The sequence below is a fragment of the Rana temporaria genome, chromosome 4 (genome assembly GCF_905171775.1).
Source record: "Rana temporaria chromosome 4, aRanTem1.1, whole genome shotgun sequence".
Taxonomy (NCBI): Eukaryota; Metazoa; Chordata; class Amphibia; order Anura; family Ranidae; genus Rana; species Rana temporaria.
Genome location: NC_053492.1, coordinates 30,828,628 through 30,844,489, shown reverse-complemented (window position 1 = coordinate 30,844,489; position 15,862 = coordinate 30,828,628). Strand labels below are relative to the sequence as shown.

The 15,862-nt window shown below is 45.7% G+C and overlaps 1 protein-coding gene across 4 annotated transcripts in view; it reads right to left on the bottom strand.

Annotated features, from left to right (window-relative positions):
• LOC120936079 (galactoside alpha-(1,2)-fucosyltransferase 2-like) overlaps positions 1-15,534 on the bottom strand; it is a 30,134-nt gene extending 14,600 nt beyond the window's left edge. The window contains exons 1-3 of one of the 4 annotated variants that reach the window (XR_005748585.1): positions 15,412-15,534; positions 6,191-6,334; positions 1,525-1,790 (exon numbers count right to left, since the gene is read on the bottom strand). The gene's annotated coding sequence lies outside the window, so the exon portion shown is untranslated. Of the gene's footprint in view, positions 1-1,524; positions 1,791-3,186; positions 3,273-6,190; positions 6,335-15,411 lie in introns of those variants that run through there. The other 3 variants (XM_040348185.1, XM_040348186.1, XM_040348187.1) reach the window with 3 other exon arrangements.
• Between the last annotated feature and the right edge of the window lie 328 nt (positions 15,535-15,862).

The following is a 15,862-nucleotide window of genomic DNA, read 5'->3' as shown; positions in this document are numbered from 1 at the left end:
GGTCTGGCAGAGCTCTTCTCACTCGCGACCTTCCCGCATCGCGCCACGCATGCGCCCCTCATTATCATTACATTTTTATACCACACATTCACAACAAGGTCCATCCAGTTCAACATGTGTGTGTATGTTTGTGTTCATTGCTTTTCATTGTAAGTGATAAAGTTATCTATGCTTCTAGTAATAATAATGTAACTCAGAAGTGATACAATTATTTATTAAAGCAGAGCTCCACCCTAAAGTGGAACTCACGCTGATTTGAACCCTCCCCCCCTCCGGTGTCACCTCTGACACCTTTCAGGGGGAGGAGGGTGCAGATACCTGTCTAAAGACAGGTATTTGCACCCACTTCCGGTCACACAGTCTCGGGCAGACTGCGGGCAGAACGTCACCTCCCGTCCTCCCCCCGTTATGCTCTGGGAACACTCGGCTCCCAGAGCACAGCGGAAGCCAATCAGCGGCGCAGCGCAACTCGCACATTGCGCCGTAGGGAACAGGGTAGTGAAGCCGGAGCGATCGCTCGTCCTCTGCTGCGGACGGCGCTGGACTCCAGGACAGGTAAGTGTTCTAATATTAAAAGTCAGCAGCTGCAGTATTTGTAGCTGCTGGCTTTTGATTTTTTTTCAGCGCACATCCACAAAAAACTAAAAAGTGGGAAATATGTGTTTAATAAACATTGATACATAAAAGAAAAAAGATAATTTGGGTAGTAAGTGAATGACAGTGTACTAAAAATGTAAAACTAAGCAGCATTGTGTACATAAAAATCAATGCAGTATAATATAGATAACGTCTTCAGAAAGGCACACATGTGATAAAAGCAATCCTTCAATAGCTCATTCAACAAACCATATAGTTCTCTAAAGAAGACTGTTGAGCTACATCAGTGTCACATCCAAACCATCAAGCCAGGTATTAAAGTGGTTGTAAAGCCTAAATATTTTTTACCTTAATGCATTCCTTGCATTAAGATAAACAATGTTTAGGTGTCAGCTTTAAGTGGCTTCCCATGGGGGCACTGGACAGGACAGCGTCGGCCATTCCATTGCACAGAGCAGGTGTGTATAGAGATTTTTTTATTTATTTTTTAAATACCTTTACTATAACCTTATGAAACAAACTCATAGATAAGAAAAGATTTAGGCCCCGTACACACGTTTGGACCAAACCGATGAGACTGGCCCGTCGGACCGTTTTCAGCGGTTCACCTCTGAAGTGGCCTGACGTCCTGATGTGTGTACACACCATCAGTTCAAAATCCGATCGGGTCAGAACGCGGTGACGTAAAACACACGACGTGCTGAATAAAACGAAGTTCAATGCTTCCAAGCATGCGCCGACTTGATTCTGAGCATGCGCGGGTTTTGAACCAATGCTTTTCTGTACTAACCATTGGTTTGGTCCGATAGGGCAGCGGTCCATCGGTTCGGTTTTGAAGCATGTTTAGAAATTTTGGAACGAAGGAAACCAGACCGATTGACTATACACACGGTCGGTTTGGTCCGATGAAAATTAACTTTGGTTCATTCTCATCAGACCAAACCGACCGTGTGTACAGGGCCTTATTGTTATTCCACCTTCAAAGTGATAATTTTAAGTAACCAATTAGTCTGACAGGCGTAAAAACAAACAATGTAAAAAAAATAACATGGATAAAAATGTTGAGAGCAATAAGCTCATCATTGGATACAGGCAATAAGCCAAACTGTAATAGCATGTACTATTTTGTTAAGAGGTTGACGCATTTCACAATCTGCTTCCAAAGGACCATTATATCTTGACAGAGAGTAAGCCTATCCAAAGAGAATACAACATGATTAATTAAATTGAAACATACAAAAGACACAGCATATATAACATGTCCTCAAAAAAGAAGAGGAAAAACACTTACATGCCTTCCCAATAAGATAGGATAACCTCAAACCACACATGATGTAGATGTCGTTAAAAATGTAGTACAAAACCATCAAAAAGTAAAATTAATGAAAAGTCTAAGGCCTCGTACACACGATAGGATAGCCAGAGGACAACGGTCTGAAGGACCGTTTTCATCAGTCCAAACTGATCGTGTGTGGGCTCCATAGGTTATTTAACCTTAGGTTAAAAAAAATAGGAACTTGCTTTAAAATTTAACCGATGGATTGGCCGAGGTCAAAACCGATCGTTAGTAGGCACGACAATCGGTTAAAAAACCCATGCATGCTCAGAATCAAGTCGACGCATGCTTGGAAGCATTGAACTTAGTTTTTTTCGTTGTGATTTACGTCACCGCATTCTGGTACGATTGTTTTTTTAGAGTTGAAAATATATTTATTGGTATTTTAACAAATGAAACAAATAACATGAAGTGTCACAATCTAAGAACAGTCATAAGTGTGCAGGGGTAAAGAGTCAGCCCAATGGCTATCACCCACAGCAGGACTCCTACCAACGTGTAACACAATAAGAACAGTAGTGACTTCAATATAAAACTATAACTAGATGTAACCACAAGGGCCCCATCGTAATAGGTATAATTGCAACCAGGATTTCTAGTAGGAGAACAAGAAAAAAACCAAAAGGTATATAATAAAAATAAAAATAGAAATAAAATAAAAATGACAAACAGGACAAAAACCTAAATAAAATTGGGGAATCAAGGATCTAGGGTGTTAGAAGGTAGGAAAAGAAGGGGGTAGAGAGACGAGAGAAGAGGGGGGAAGAGGGAAGAAAAAAGAGAAGAAAAAGCTAGGGAGTGATCAGAGTAAAACGTTCGAGTCGCTGACAGTACAATTGGAGGAGATAATATAGGGAGTGCGGGAAAAGAGAGACCCAACCTGTCCCTGGGCACTGAAATATAAAGTAGCAATCATGTCTGAGATGACAACATGTTCGTCAGCGTGTCAGAGGATGAGAAGCGGAGCCAGATGAGCCACAACAGTTTATAATTATCAAAGGTGTCGTTATCAAGAGCCAACATCCCCTCCATTCTCATAGTGTCGTTCATATTTGAGACCCAGTGTGACAAGGGCGGAATTGTGGTCGACTTCCAATAGGAAGGAATGAGCTGTCTCGCTGAGGACATGAAAAAACGGAGGATATTTCGCTTCTGTGACGGAACTTAACACGGTAGTACTGTATAGAGAGAAGGGCAATCTTAGAGGAGGGAACCAGTAATTCATCGTACATTTTGTTGTAACACTCAAATACCTGAGTCCAAAAGGGGCAGATCCTCTCACATTCCCACCAGACATGAAGGTAGGTCCCCTCAGCAGCAGAACATCGCCAGCAGGTTGCCGGGGTGGACGGAAATATTTTGTGCAATGCGGAGGGGACCCTGTACCATCTTGACAGAATCTTGTAGTTCTTTTCCTGTGAGTAGCAGGAAATTGTGGACTTGTGAGTAAAATAAAAAGAAGTCTGCCAGTCCGGTCGCAGGATGTCCTCACCCAAGTCTGGAGACCACGTCCTGGTGTAAGAGGGTAGCTCGGTATGCGTGAGTGCTTGTAAGAGGCCATATACGGCCGAGAGAAGATGTCTGGGGGTCTCCGAAAGGGAACACAACCGTTCAAACTCTGTATTGGGGCGGTTTATTTGGGAGGAGGAATGTAGGTGCTTTGTGAATGTGGATAAATGAAGTGTGGTGAGCCAATCGTGCGATCCTGTCGGAGTCACCGGTGACCCTTGTGTATCATGCACGAAAGAGCGTGCCTGTGGCCATTCAGACCTTTTAAAGGGACCTAACGTTGATAACCTGGTACCCTGAGGAAAGGAGGGATTGTCAAATAAAGAGGACAATGGGGAAGGGTCAGATGATAGGAGGGAACATAACCCCCTGTTATACCACAGCCTGAGTGAGGCTAGCGTAAGGGGGGAGGGAGGGGGCATACGCACCAAATCAGTCCTATAACCCCATAGGAGTGCTCGAAGATCCACGTGGGCCAGATCCTGCTCTATGGTGACAGAGGCCTTCAAAAAGGGCAGTGGGAACCATTCCAGGACACGCGCTATGTGAGTGGCCTTGTAATATGTCTCAAAGTCAGGAATGCCAGCACCACCCTGCAATTTCGGGCGGGTGAGTAAATTGTATTTCACCCTAGGCATCCCTCGGCTCCACAGGAATCTAATGGCGAGAGAGCGCAGAGAGTTAAAGAAGGGCTTAGGAACTGTAATGGGGACCGTCTGAAGGAGGTATAGAAGTTTGGGTAGAGTGTCCATCTTTAGGGTGTTGATTCGTCCAAACCACGGCAAAGAGGACCCTCCCCACTCCTCCAGATCTTTCCGTATGCGGGAGAGCAAGGGGACATAATTTATAGAAAAAAGATTGGAAAGATTACAGGGGATAATGACCCCGAGGTACGAAATTCCCCTAGTCTGCCACTGAAAGGAGAAATTTGCTTTAAGTGTGGTCATTGTAGTGGAGGGGAGGGAGACGTTGAGAGCCTCTGTCTTGGACATGTTAAGTTTAAAGTTACTAAACGAGCTAAAGCGACGGAATTCCGCAAAGAGGGATGGCAGGGAAATATGGGGATCTTGCATGTACACCAGGAGGTCGTCGGCATAAAGGATAACTTGTAGTGGGAGGAAGGAGTTTGGATACCGCGTATGGAGAGGTTTTGTCTGATGGCGCAGGCTAAATGCTCTATCACAATGACGAACAGGAGGGGGGACAACGGGCAGCCCTGCCGAGTGCCGTTGAAGATATCAAATGGTGCGGAGGCAGAGCCATTAACTAAGACTGAGGCCAAAGGATGGGAGTAAAGGGACATCACCTTGGAGATAAAGGGCGTTCCCAGATCTAACTGTTCCAACGAGAGTCGAAGAAATCCCCAATTAACCCAGTCGAACGCTTTTTCGGCGTCGAAGGAGAGGAGGCAAGCCTTCAGCCCCTTACGTTGGATAAAGGAGATTAAATGAATCATCTTGGTGGTATTGTCCCTAACTTCGCGGCCTGGGACGAATCCCACCTGATCGTTGTGGATCACACCCGGGAGTAGAGGGGACAAACGATTGGCCAAAACCTTAGCAAACAACTTTAGATCGATGTTGAGCAGGGATATGGGCCGATAACTGCTGCATTGGGAGGGGTCTTTCCACGGTTTGGGTAAAACGGAGATGTTAGCAGATAACAACGCCTTGGGCGGTGCGAGGGAGTCCTCCATAGCATTAAATGCCTTAGCCATCAAGGGGGATAATAGCGGGGCAAAGGTTTTATAGAAACGGGGGGTGTACCCATCTGGGCCGGGACACTTGCCCACCTTCAGTCCTTTAATGGCACATAGAAACTCGGACGTGTGCAAGGGCCTATCCAATTCAACCCCAGCCGACGCGTCAATGGGGGGTAATGCCGTTTCAGTAATATAATCTCGCATATCGTCACCCGAAGGTGCTATACGTGTGGTTGGTCCACTGGGGTGTAAATTATAGAGTCAGGAATAGTACTCCCGGTAAGCGGAGGATATACCGTTCGTGTTGATTGATCTAGTATGATCAGGGTGTGAAATAAAGGGAATAGAGCATCGTGGGGGTCTAGGATGCAAGACCCGTGCAAGGTGCTTACCGCATTTATTGGCGAGCGAGTAATGAAAATTGCGAGCCCTATCCCAGGCTATGAGGGAATGTGAGTCGAGAAGTTGAAGGAGATCTCGACGAGCATTTTCGACAATCGAACAAAAATGGCAGGGTCTAGGTTACGCTTGTGTATAGGCTCGAGTTCCGCTATGGTGGAAAGGAGACGGCGAATATCACCCGAACAAATCTTTTTGAGGCGTGAGCAATGTTGAATAAGTACGCCCCTAACCACACACTTCAAGGCCTCCCATTGGGTGAGAGGGAAAGTGGTGTCTGAGGAGTGATCTAAAAATAAAGTGTCGAATGGTGGTGGAAACGTCAGCCACACAGACAGAGTCTCGTAGTAAATTGTCATTAAGCCTCCACTGTGTGCCTCTACATGACGTTGGAGGGCGCGCAAGAGTCAAGTAAACTGGGGCATGGTCTGACCAGAGCAATTGACCCAGGGATGCCTGGACGGGGGTATCCAATAACGACTGGGAAATTAGGAAGTGATCTAGTCTGCTATAAGAATTGTGTGCCGCTGAATAATGGCTGTAGTCCCTTTCTGTGGGATGCTGGACACGCCAAACATCAACCAGGTGTGAAGAGTGTAGAAGAGCTTTGATGCGTGTCAGTGTAGAGTATGGGACAGAGGACTTACCTGAGGACGTGTCTGCAGACGGGGACATGACGACATTGAGATCTCTGCCAATGATGTAGCAGGGACCCCCAAAGGAGGACAGTCTGGTGAGAACCGATGAGAGGAACCGAGCCTGACCCACGTTAGGTACGTATATGTTGGCCACTGTAAAGAGAAAGCCGTTAAGTTTCAATTTGAGAAATATGAAGCGCCCATTAGCATCAACAATGGTGTCTAGAACCTCAGGCTTAAAATATTTATGGAAAGCTATGGATACACCTTTAGATTTGGCCTGGGGATTAGCACTGTGAAACCATTGTGAATAGTACCTGTTGCGCAGGGTCGGAATGGAATCAGTACGGAAATGTGTTTCCTGGAGTAACAATACATCAGAACGTTTTTTATGAAAGTGGTAAAGGATCTGGTTCCGCTTCTCAGGGGTGTTGAACCCCCTACAGTTGAAAGAAGCTAAGGTTATCGGGCAAACAGAAGCCATGACAGCTGTAGGTGAGGAGGGTAGGGGGAAGTGGAAGAAGCACATGCAGTACTAGTATCATCTGTCAGCAACTCTCGGGGATGGAGACAGCACCAATCAGGGCCCAGAAAAAGAGGAAAAGAGAAGAGGAGAAGGAGAGCAAAGGAAAGGAAGGATAGAAGAAGGCAGGAGGGAGAATGACGGGGTGTGACAAAAACCAAAAAAAGCACGTAGAACACATAAAGGCAAGGATTGATCGTGGACTCCGTCCGCACCACCCATGTCAGTAAACAGAGATGGTAAAAAGTAATCAGGAAGAAGTGGTGGGGAGGGAGACCAGCACAACCAAGTAAATAATAAAACTAAATTAGCAATAACAAAAAAGGCCACTAGGTGGCTTCAAAAGACTACAAATAAAGAAGAAAAAAAAAAAAAAAACTTACAGCATGGCAAGCAGCCATAGACCATACAGTAGGTGAACCCGATTTTGTGTCAATCTCGCTCTCTTTCTCGGCGAGATTGAGCACCTACGAGCCCCATCGCGGGAGCCAGCGCCGAGCTGGCTTGCCGCGATGGAGACAGAGCCGTCATAGAAGCGACGGGAGATCCGACTTGGATTCCCGCCAATTCTACACGTGTGCGGCGTTTGTTATGAATCCTGAAGGGGAAGTCCCCGCCGGATTTTAAATAAAAATCCGGCATGGGTCCCCCCTCAGGAGCATACCGGGCCCTTAGGTCTGTTATGGGTTGTAAGGAGAGCCCCCCTACGCCGAAAAAACGGCGTAGGGGGTCCCCCTACAATCCATACCAGACCCGTATCCAAAGCACGCTACCCGGCCAGCCAGGAAGGGAGTGGGGACGAGCGAGCGCCCCCCCCCTCCTGAGCCGTACCAGGCTGCATGCCCTCAACATGGGGGGGGTTGGGTGCTCTGGGGCAGGGGGGCGCACTGCGGCCCCCCCACCTCAGAGCACCCTGTCCCCATGTTGATGAGGACAGGGCCCCTTCCCGACAACCCTGGCCGTTGGTTGTCGGGGTATGCGGGCGGGAGGCTTATCGGAATCTGGGAGCCCCCTTTAATAAGGGGGCCCCCAGATACCGGCCCCCCACCCTAAGTGAATGAGTATGGGGTACATCGTACCCCTACCCATTCACCTGCAAGAAAAGTGGTAAAAACACAAATAAACCACACAGTGTATTAAAATATTTTATTTTTCTGCTCCGGAGGCCGCCCCCTGTCTTCTTTATTAGCTCTTTTACCAGGGGGGGCTTCTTCTTTGACGTCTTCGGGTGGGTGGGGGCCGCCGTCTGGTTCTCTTCCACCGCCGGGGGGGGTGGCTTTTAAAAAAGCCCCCACCCCCCGGCGGGTTTCCTCCGGCGTCTTTGGCGGGGCTCTTCTTCTTCCGCTATCCCGACGGGTCTTCTCCGCTATCCGGGGGGTCTCGCCGCTCTCCGCTGTTGACTCGGCGCACCCCGGTTCTTCGTCTCGCAGTCCGGTCCCTTCTTCCGTGCTGTACGTCTTCTTCCGTGCTGTGAGTTCTTCTTCCGCGCTGTGACGTCATGTTCTTCACTTCTCTTCTTCTCCCGATGTTGACACGCCGGTCCTCCTCGCTGAAATGACGGATGCGCGCCTTGCATCGGACCTATATAGGCCTCACAGTCCCATCATGCTCTGTACCTACCCATGTGATACCTACCACGTGGGTAGGTATCACATGGGTAGGTACAGAGCATAATATCACAAACACCTACTGTACAGCGTCCATAGTGACACTTTAAAAGAAAAACCCCTCTAAGGGGGGGGGTTACGGTGGCAGACCCCCCGACCCCAGCTCCACGGAAAAACAATCATGGAACAAAACCAATACATAACATACATGACCTTAAGAAAAAAAAAAACATTGGTGTAGAGGAAAAAGAGTTAGTCAAAAACATGTGGCAGGGAACAAAAACAGTCTAGTAGACATATACTACAATCAGGTGCAGATACAATGAGAAAAACACCGCGGTGGTTAAGTTGCAGAGTATGGACAAGCCGCCTGGGGCTATAGGAGTGAAAATACTCGTGTACAGTCTGCGGGTAATTCTCGGCCTGGAACCTGAGCAACCTAGAAAGAAAACCAGTGGGTTAACAGGAATAACAGTATTAGAACAGTCCAGGGCTCAGGAGGGATAAACCCTATAAAAGAGACAGTATCTGGAGGGAACATCAGGCCGAGCTCTCGAGAAAAAATAAAAATAGAAAAATAAAGATGAAAGAAAAACCATGGAGAGTGAAGACTGTGAGAAAGACCCAGGCACGTCCCAGATCACCTTCTAAACATCGTAGTGAAAAATCTAAGACCACGTCATTCCCACCGTCATTCCAGCCATTCTGGAAGGAAAGCCTGCTGGGGGTGCAGAGCCCAAGTTCCAGAAGGCAAATCCTTCTGTGATCCCTGTTACGCTCGAGCCGCTGGAGAAAGAGTGAATGGTGATCAACAGGTGGAGGCTCTGGTCAGAAAGGTGGTCCAAGAATCTTTGAACAAACCGGATCCCAATTGTAGCATTCCTTCTCCAATTGTTCCAGCTCCAATCCACATTCAGGATGACTCTGAAATGCCGGGTCCATCTCAGCGTAATCCTTCCCCAAGTTTGTCTTCTGCTAGTGAAGTAGAAAGTGTTGTCAATTCTGCTGGATTTGATTTTTCTCTTGTTCCAAACTTAGTTAAAACAGTAAAAGCCGCTTTAAAGTGGGAAGATCCGGTTGAAGCACCTTCCAAACAAAGGAAGTACTTCAAACACCTCAAGAAAGAGTGTCCCAGTTTTCCCCTCCTGGGGGAACTTGGAGAAATGATCACTGATGAGTGGACAGCCACGGAAAGGAAGAATTCATTGCTTTCTAAAGTCGCAAAAATGTATCCATTCAAAAGTGAAGAAGTTAAGCATTTAGAATCCGCTCCCTTGGTTGACGCCACTTTAATGAGGTTAGTGAAACATGGTACTCTACCACTGGAAGATACCGTTTCCTTTAAAGATGGTTTGGATAGGAAGATTGATACAGATCTCATATGCATATACATCACAGCAGGTATGGCCTGTAAACCAGCTTTGGCCCTCGCTGCCCTATCCAAGGCAATGGAAGCCTGGACAGATGAAAGGGATTCTACCTTGTCAAATCTGTCTGATCACATGTTCAGAGATCTACCAATCCATGAACTCAGAATGGCATCTGCCTTTTTGGGTGAGGCCTCCCTGGATATTATCCATTTAGTGGCACAGGTCATGCTCTCTTCTTTCACAGCTAAACGTGCTCTATGGCTTCGTCCTTGGGTAGCCGATCCAGCCTCTAAACAGGCATGGTGTCGGATTCCCTTTCAGGGGTCCTCCCTGTTTGGGAATAAGCTTGATAGTGCTATCACCCGTGCCACAGGGGGTAAGTCAGGGTTCCTTCCCCAGGATCGCCGTCCCTTCAATCAGAGAATTTTTTTTCCCAGACAAGATCAAGATCGTTCGAGAGAGGCTTGTCGGTACAAACCTGGTAGAGAATTCAGAAAGAACTGGAGGAGAAACCAGCCTTCTGGTCAGAAGCCCACAAAAGGGGCTACTTCTGGTGGCCGTGACGCCCCTAAGTCTTTTTGATATAGGGTCGGCTCAGACGGAACAAGTTGGAGCTCGACTTCTGCAATTCCGGCATGTCTGGGCAGCCTCGATCAAAGATTTTTGGACAATCAAGACAGTATCCTCGGGTCACTCTTGGACGTTTGTCAGTCCACCTATACTCCAGTTTGTTCCTACAACTCTACCCCGCTCAGAAGAGAAAAAACAAGTTCTTCTAACATACACAAACACTCTTTTGGCCCAGGGCGCCGCCGTACAGGTTCCAACAGCAGAAACATTTCAAGGAATGTACTCGCCTCTGTTTATGGTTCTAAAAAAGACCAGCTCCTGGAGGCCAGTGATAGACCTGACACACCTAAATACCTTCATAAAAAAGGAGAAGTTCAAAATGGAGTCCTTACTCACAATATGCCAGACGATTCTAATGGGCGATAGGCTTGTATCAATCGACTTGAAAGACGCCTACTTTCATGTCCCAGTAGCGGTAGAGTTTCAGAAATACCTTCGGTTTGCAGTAGGCAGTACTCACATCCAATTTACTTGTCTCCTGTTCGGGCTTACAACATTGCCTCGAGTATTTTCAAAGCTCTTACTGGCTGTCGTAGCCTTGATCAGGACAAAAGGTATTCGTTTACACCACTATCTGGACAACCTGCTGTTACTTTTGCAAAACAAGGAACAACTACTGATACATCGGGCCCAAGTCATTCTCACTCTGACCGAGTTCAGTTGGCTTCTGAACAGGGAGAAGAGTCATCTAGACCACACACAGTCTCTTGTTTTCCTCAGTGCCCAATTCAATACGGTCCAGAGCACCATTTCCTTACCCTTGGAAAAAATCCCAATAGTCCGGGACAGAATTCGTCTAGCATTGGATTCTCCTTTTCTCAAAGCCTCACTTTGTCTCAAAATAATAGGCACCAGGGTGTCCACAATTCCCATGGTGAGGTGGGCACAGTGGAGAATGCGTCCCTTCCAGAAGGGTTTTCTTCAACAATGGGATCCGAGTTCCCGGGATCATTTGATACGGATAACCTGGTCGATGCAGGAAAGTCTTTTCTGGTGGCTTCTGCGGGAGAACCTCCTCAACTGTCTCTCAATAGCCCCTGTCTCTTGGATCACAATTACATCCGATGCCAGCAGCAGAGGCTGGGGTGCTCATTGCCTAAAGGAAGTAGCTCAAGGGAAGTGGGACTTGCCGCCTCGGAAGGTGGTATCCAATATCCTGGAACTCCGTGCAGCCTTCTGTGCTCTTCAGGCCTTTACTCATCTAACCAAGGGGTCATCAGTCCTTCTAAGGATGGACAATACGACAGCTGTGTCATACATAAAGAGACAGGGAGGCACCCGCAGTCTGTCCCTACTGAAGGAGGTAGAGCCGATCATGTCTTGGGCTCAGACATATCTGACAGATCTGACAGCGGTTTATCTCCCCCAGGGTTCAGAATCTACAAGCAGATTTCCTCTCGAGAACGACACTCAACAACGAGTGGTCTCTCCACAGCAAAGTTTTCAGCTGGATCCTGTCACTAGGATTTGTGCCAGAAGTAGACCTATTTGCATCCCTGTGCAACTTCAAACTGGAGAAGTTTTTCACGAGAAGTCGCTGTCCCCAAGCGTTTGGGGTGGATGCCCTAACACAGGGGTGTCAAACTGGCGGCCCTCCAGCTGTTGCAAAACTACAAGTCCCATGAGGCATTGCAAGGCTGACAGTTACAAGCATGACTCTCACAGGCAGAGGCATGATGGGACTTGTAGTTTCGGAACAGCTGGAGGGCCGCCAGTTTGACACCCCTGCCCTAAAAGATCAGTGGATGTTCCACAGAGCCTATGCCTTTCCCCCAGTTCCGGTCATTCTCCGGTTCTTGTCGAGACTCAGGTGGGAGGAAGTCGAGGTAGTGGCGATAATTCCTTACTGGCCCAGCAGGCCCTGGTTTCCGTTGCTGTTTCAGCTGAGCTTCCGGGATCCAGTTCCGCTCCCAAACAGACCAGATCTCTTCTTGCAGGGAGCGACCCCTCACCCTTGTCCGAACCATCTACATATAATGGCCTGGTTCTTGAGAGGGAAAGGCTGGAAGCACTAGGTTGCCCAAGCCAAGCAATCTCTACTTTGCTAAATGCTAGGAGAGCAAGCACCAACAGGGTCTATCAAAGAATATGGTCTATGTTCTCGGACTACACCTCCTCCATGAATGGTCCACCTAAAGATCCCAGAGTTCAAGAAGTTTTAGGCTTTCTCCAGACAGGGCTGGATCTACCATTATCAGTCAGTTCCTTGAGGGTTCAAGTTTCAGCAATCTCTGCCTTCACAGGAATATCCTGGGCTAGACACATCCTTGTCAGACAGTTCTTTAAAGGAGCTATGAGGCTGAGACCTCTAAAGAAACCAAGGTTCTCCAAATGGGACCTCCCATTGGTCTTGGACTTTTTTTTAGAAGATCGTCATTTGGATCATTTATCTATCAACGATGTTTCCCTCAAGGTTGTCTTTCTTGTTGCCATAACATCTGCTAAAAGAGCCTCTGAAATTGGTTCTCTAGGATTCAAAGAACCATTTCTCACTTTCTTTCCAGACCGTGTTGTGTTGGTTCTGATGCTTGGATCCAAACCCAAGGTAACATACATTTTTCACGAAAACCAGGAAATTGTCCTTCCCACTTTTCGTTCCTCTGAGGACTCTATTGTTCATCCTCTGGATGTTGGAGAAGTCCTAAAACAATATTTGGAGGCTACAGCATCCTTCCGCCAAACTGATCATTTGTTTGTTTCTTTTCATGGGAAGAACAAAGGAATGCAGGCTTCCTCTAGAACCATTTCAGCATGGATCGTCCAAGCTATCCAAAGGGCTTATAAGGCAAAAGGGTTGGCTCCTCCTGAAGCGGTAACTGCTCATTCCACTCGGAGCATCTCCACATCATGGGCGGCTGCCCGACATGTTTCTCCGGAAGTGATCTGCAAATCGGCTTCCTGGTCGTCATTAAATACGTTTGTGATGCACTATTGCGTAGAACCGGCTTCCTTGTCGTTGGTTAATTTTGGTTTACATGTTTTATCTGTTGACAATGTCAATTAAACCTTTTCTTTAATCAGCAATTGCCCACCCGGGTGTGTATGGCTAGTCATTTCCCACACGTAGGATGCCATAGAGTCTGTCAGGAAAACGGAAAATTTATATTAAATACTTACCGTAATTTTCCTTTCCTGATGGACTCCATGGCAGCAGGAGTTCCCTCCCCTTGCTGAAGTAGGCTATATTACGAAACACAGTCTATGGCTAGAAGCAAAACTTTATGGGAGTAGGTCCTATGAGGTATGAGAGGCTGGATTAACCCACACGTAGGCTGCCATGGAGTCCATCAGGAAAGGAAAATTACGGTAAGTATTTCATATAAATTTTCCTTTTTATTAAAATGACAGCGTGAGGAGAAAAAAAGCCGATCACTGGCTTTTGTGCAAGGGACTTCAGTCCCGTAGAGTAAGAGGTACATCTGCCTCATCTGTGCCCACTAGTATCGCCTGCCAGTGCCACTTGCCAGTGCCCAGAGTGCCACAAATCAGTGCCCACCAGTGCAAAACAGTGCCACCTATAAATCCCTCGGAGTACCACCTATCAATGCCCACCAGTGGTGCCAATCAGTGCCTCATCAGTTCCACCTAGCAGTGCTGCCTATTAGTGTCACCTACCAGTGCCGATCAATGCCCATCATTGCCACCCATCAGTGTCCATCACTGCCACGCCACTCATGAGTGCCCATCACTGCCAGCTATCAGTGCCACCTATCAGTGCCACTTCTCAGTGCCCACCAGTGCCACCCATCAGTGCCACCTCTCAGTGTCACCTCTCAGTGCCCACCAGTGCCACCTATCAGTGCCTACCAGTGCCCCCTTATTGGTGCCCATCAATGCAGTCAATCGGTGCCCATCAGTGCAGCCCATTGGTGCCCATCAGTGCAGCCTCATCAGCATACATCAATGAAGGAGAAGAATTACCTGTTTGCAAAATTTTGTAACAAAATATAAAACGTTTTATTTATTTTTAATCTGTCTTTTTTTATTTTTTTAACAAAAAATAAAAGCCACAGACACCACAAAAAAAATGCTCTATTTGTGGGCAAAAAAATATAAAAATCTCATTTGGGTACAGTGTTGTATGACCGCGCAATTGTCATTCAAATATTGACAGCGCTGAAAGCTGAATATTGGTCTGGGCAGGAGGGGGTTTAGGTGCCCAGAAAGCAAGTGGTTAAAAATGTACTCCTCAAGTCAATGGTTTAGCTATCAACATAAAAAAAAGAACAGAAATAGAAGATTTCATCCAGGTAGCACCTATATTATAATTACCAACATTTCAGAAAAAAATCAAGGGACACTTTTTTTTTTTATCCAGAAAGCCATTGTTTTTTTAATCCAGAAAGCCATTGTTTTTTTAATCCAGAAAGCCATTGTTTTTTTTTTTAATCCAGAAAGCCATTGTAGGCAGAAAATGTACTTTAAATATGAGTCAAGCATTAATATAAATTGGGCATAGATCTACAAAAAGTGTATTGTTAAACTATTGTACAATTTAATTTCATACTTGACGTGATTGTAGCCGTATTAGTGCAATTGTGATAGAGAAAATTGAGTACTGTCTGTGATACTTTTTTTATTTGCACTAAGATACAATTTTTCAGGACAAACTTTTGGGGTATGTTCTTCAAGGAGTACTGCTTGGACCTTGAAGGACAAGCTTGTCCTAAAAAAATGGTATCTTAGTGCAAATAAAGAGAATAAAAAAAGTACTCAATTTTCTCTGTTACAATTTAATTTCAAAATACTATATATAAAGTTATTTTTTTTTTGTTGTTTTCATAAGAACAGAAATAACGGCAAGACAATATTGAAAAATTAATTATGTTTTTCTTTAGCAATATCCCTTTCTGCCGGGAGAGCGCAGGCAGGTTTGGAATGATGCCCAAACACCCCTCAGCTTAATCCTGTTAACCAAAGAACCAGAATCAAAGTCAAATACAAATGGCAAATACTATTTATACTTCCTTCTGTACTTTTAAACTATGATGTTAAAGAAGCAAACAATTAAATACATCCTAACCAAATATAAGGAGACATACACAAATATATACAAAATGTATAGTGCATAGTGGCAAGAATATATATAAATATATCTACCGTATGATGTGGCACAGAGATCCCTCGATGTTGGCTGGCTCGTTTCCTTGCTCTAATTAATGTTAAGTTGTTTCAGGAAGTGTGGATATATACATATTTATTGGCCCCACCCTATAATCTTTATATCAATTATTTTTTTTATCTAATATACTTATATATATATCATATGTATGTGGATTCTGTCTGTGTCAGAATCCACATACAACTACTATTATTGTACTTGTATAGTTATCTATTTATACCTCTTATTTACAGATTTATACTGTATAGCTATATACACATATATAGATATATAGACACGCACCTACATATTTCTGGGGACATTATATGAGCAATGCTGCTAGGTAACAAAAACCACAAATATACATCAGAAAATAAACATGACAAAAGTAGTATAACATAAATTATATAAAAATGCTTACAAATATGCATATCAATGAAATAAATTATT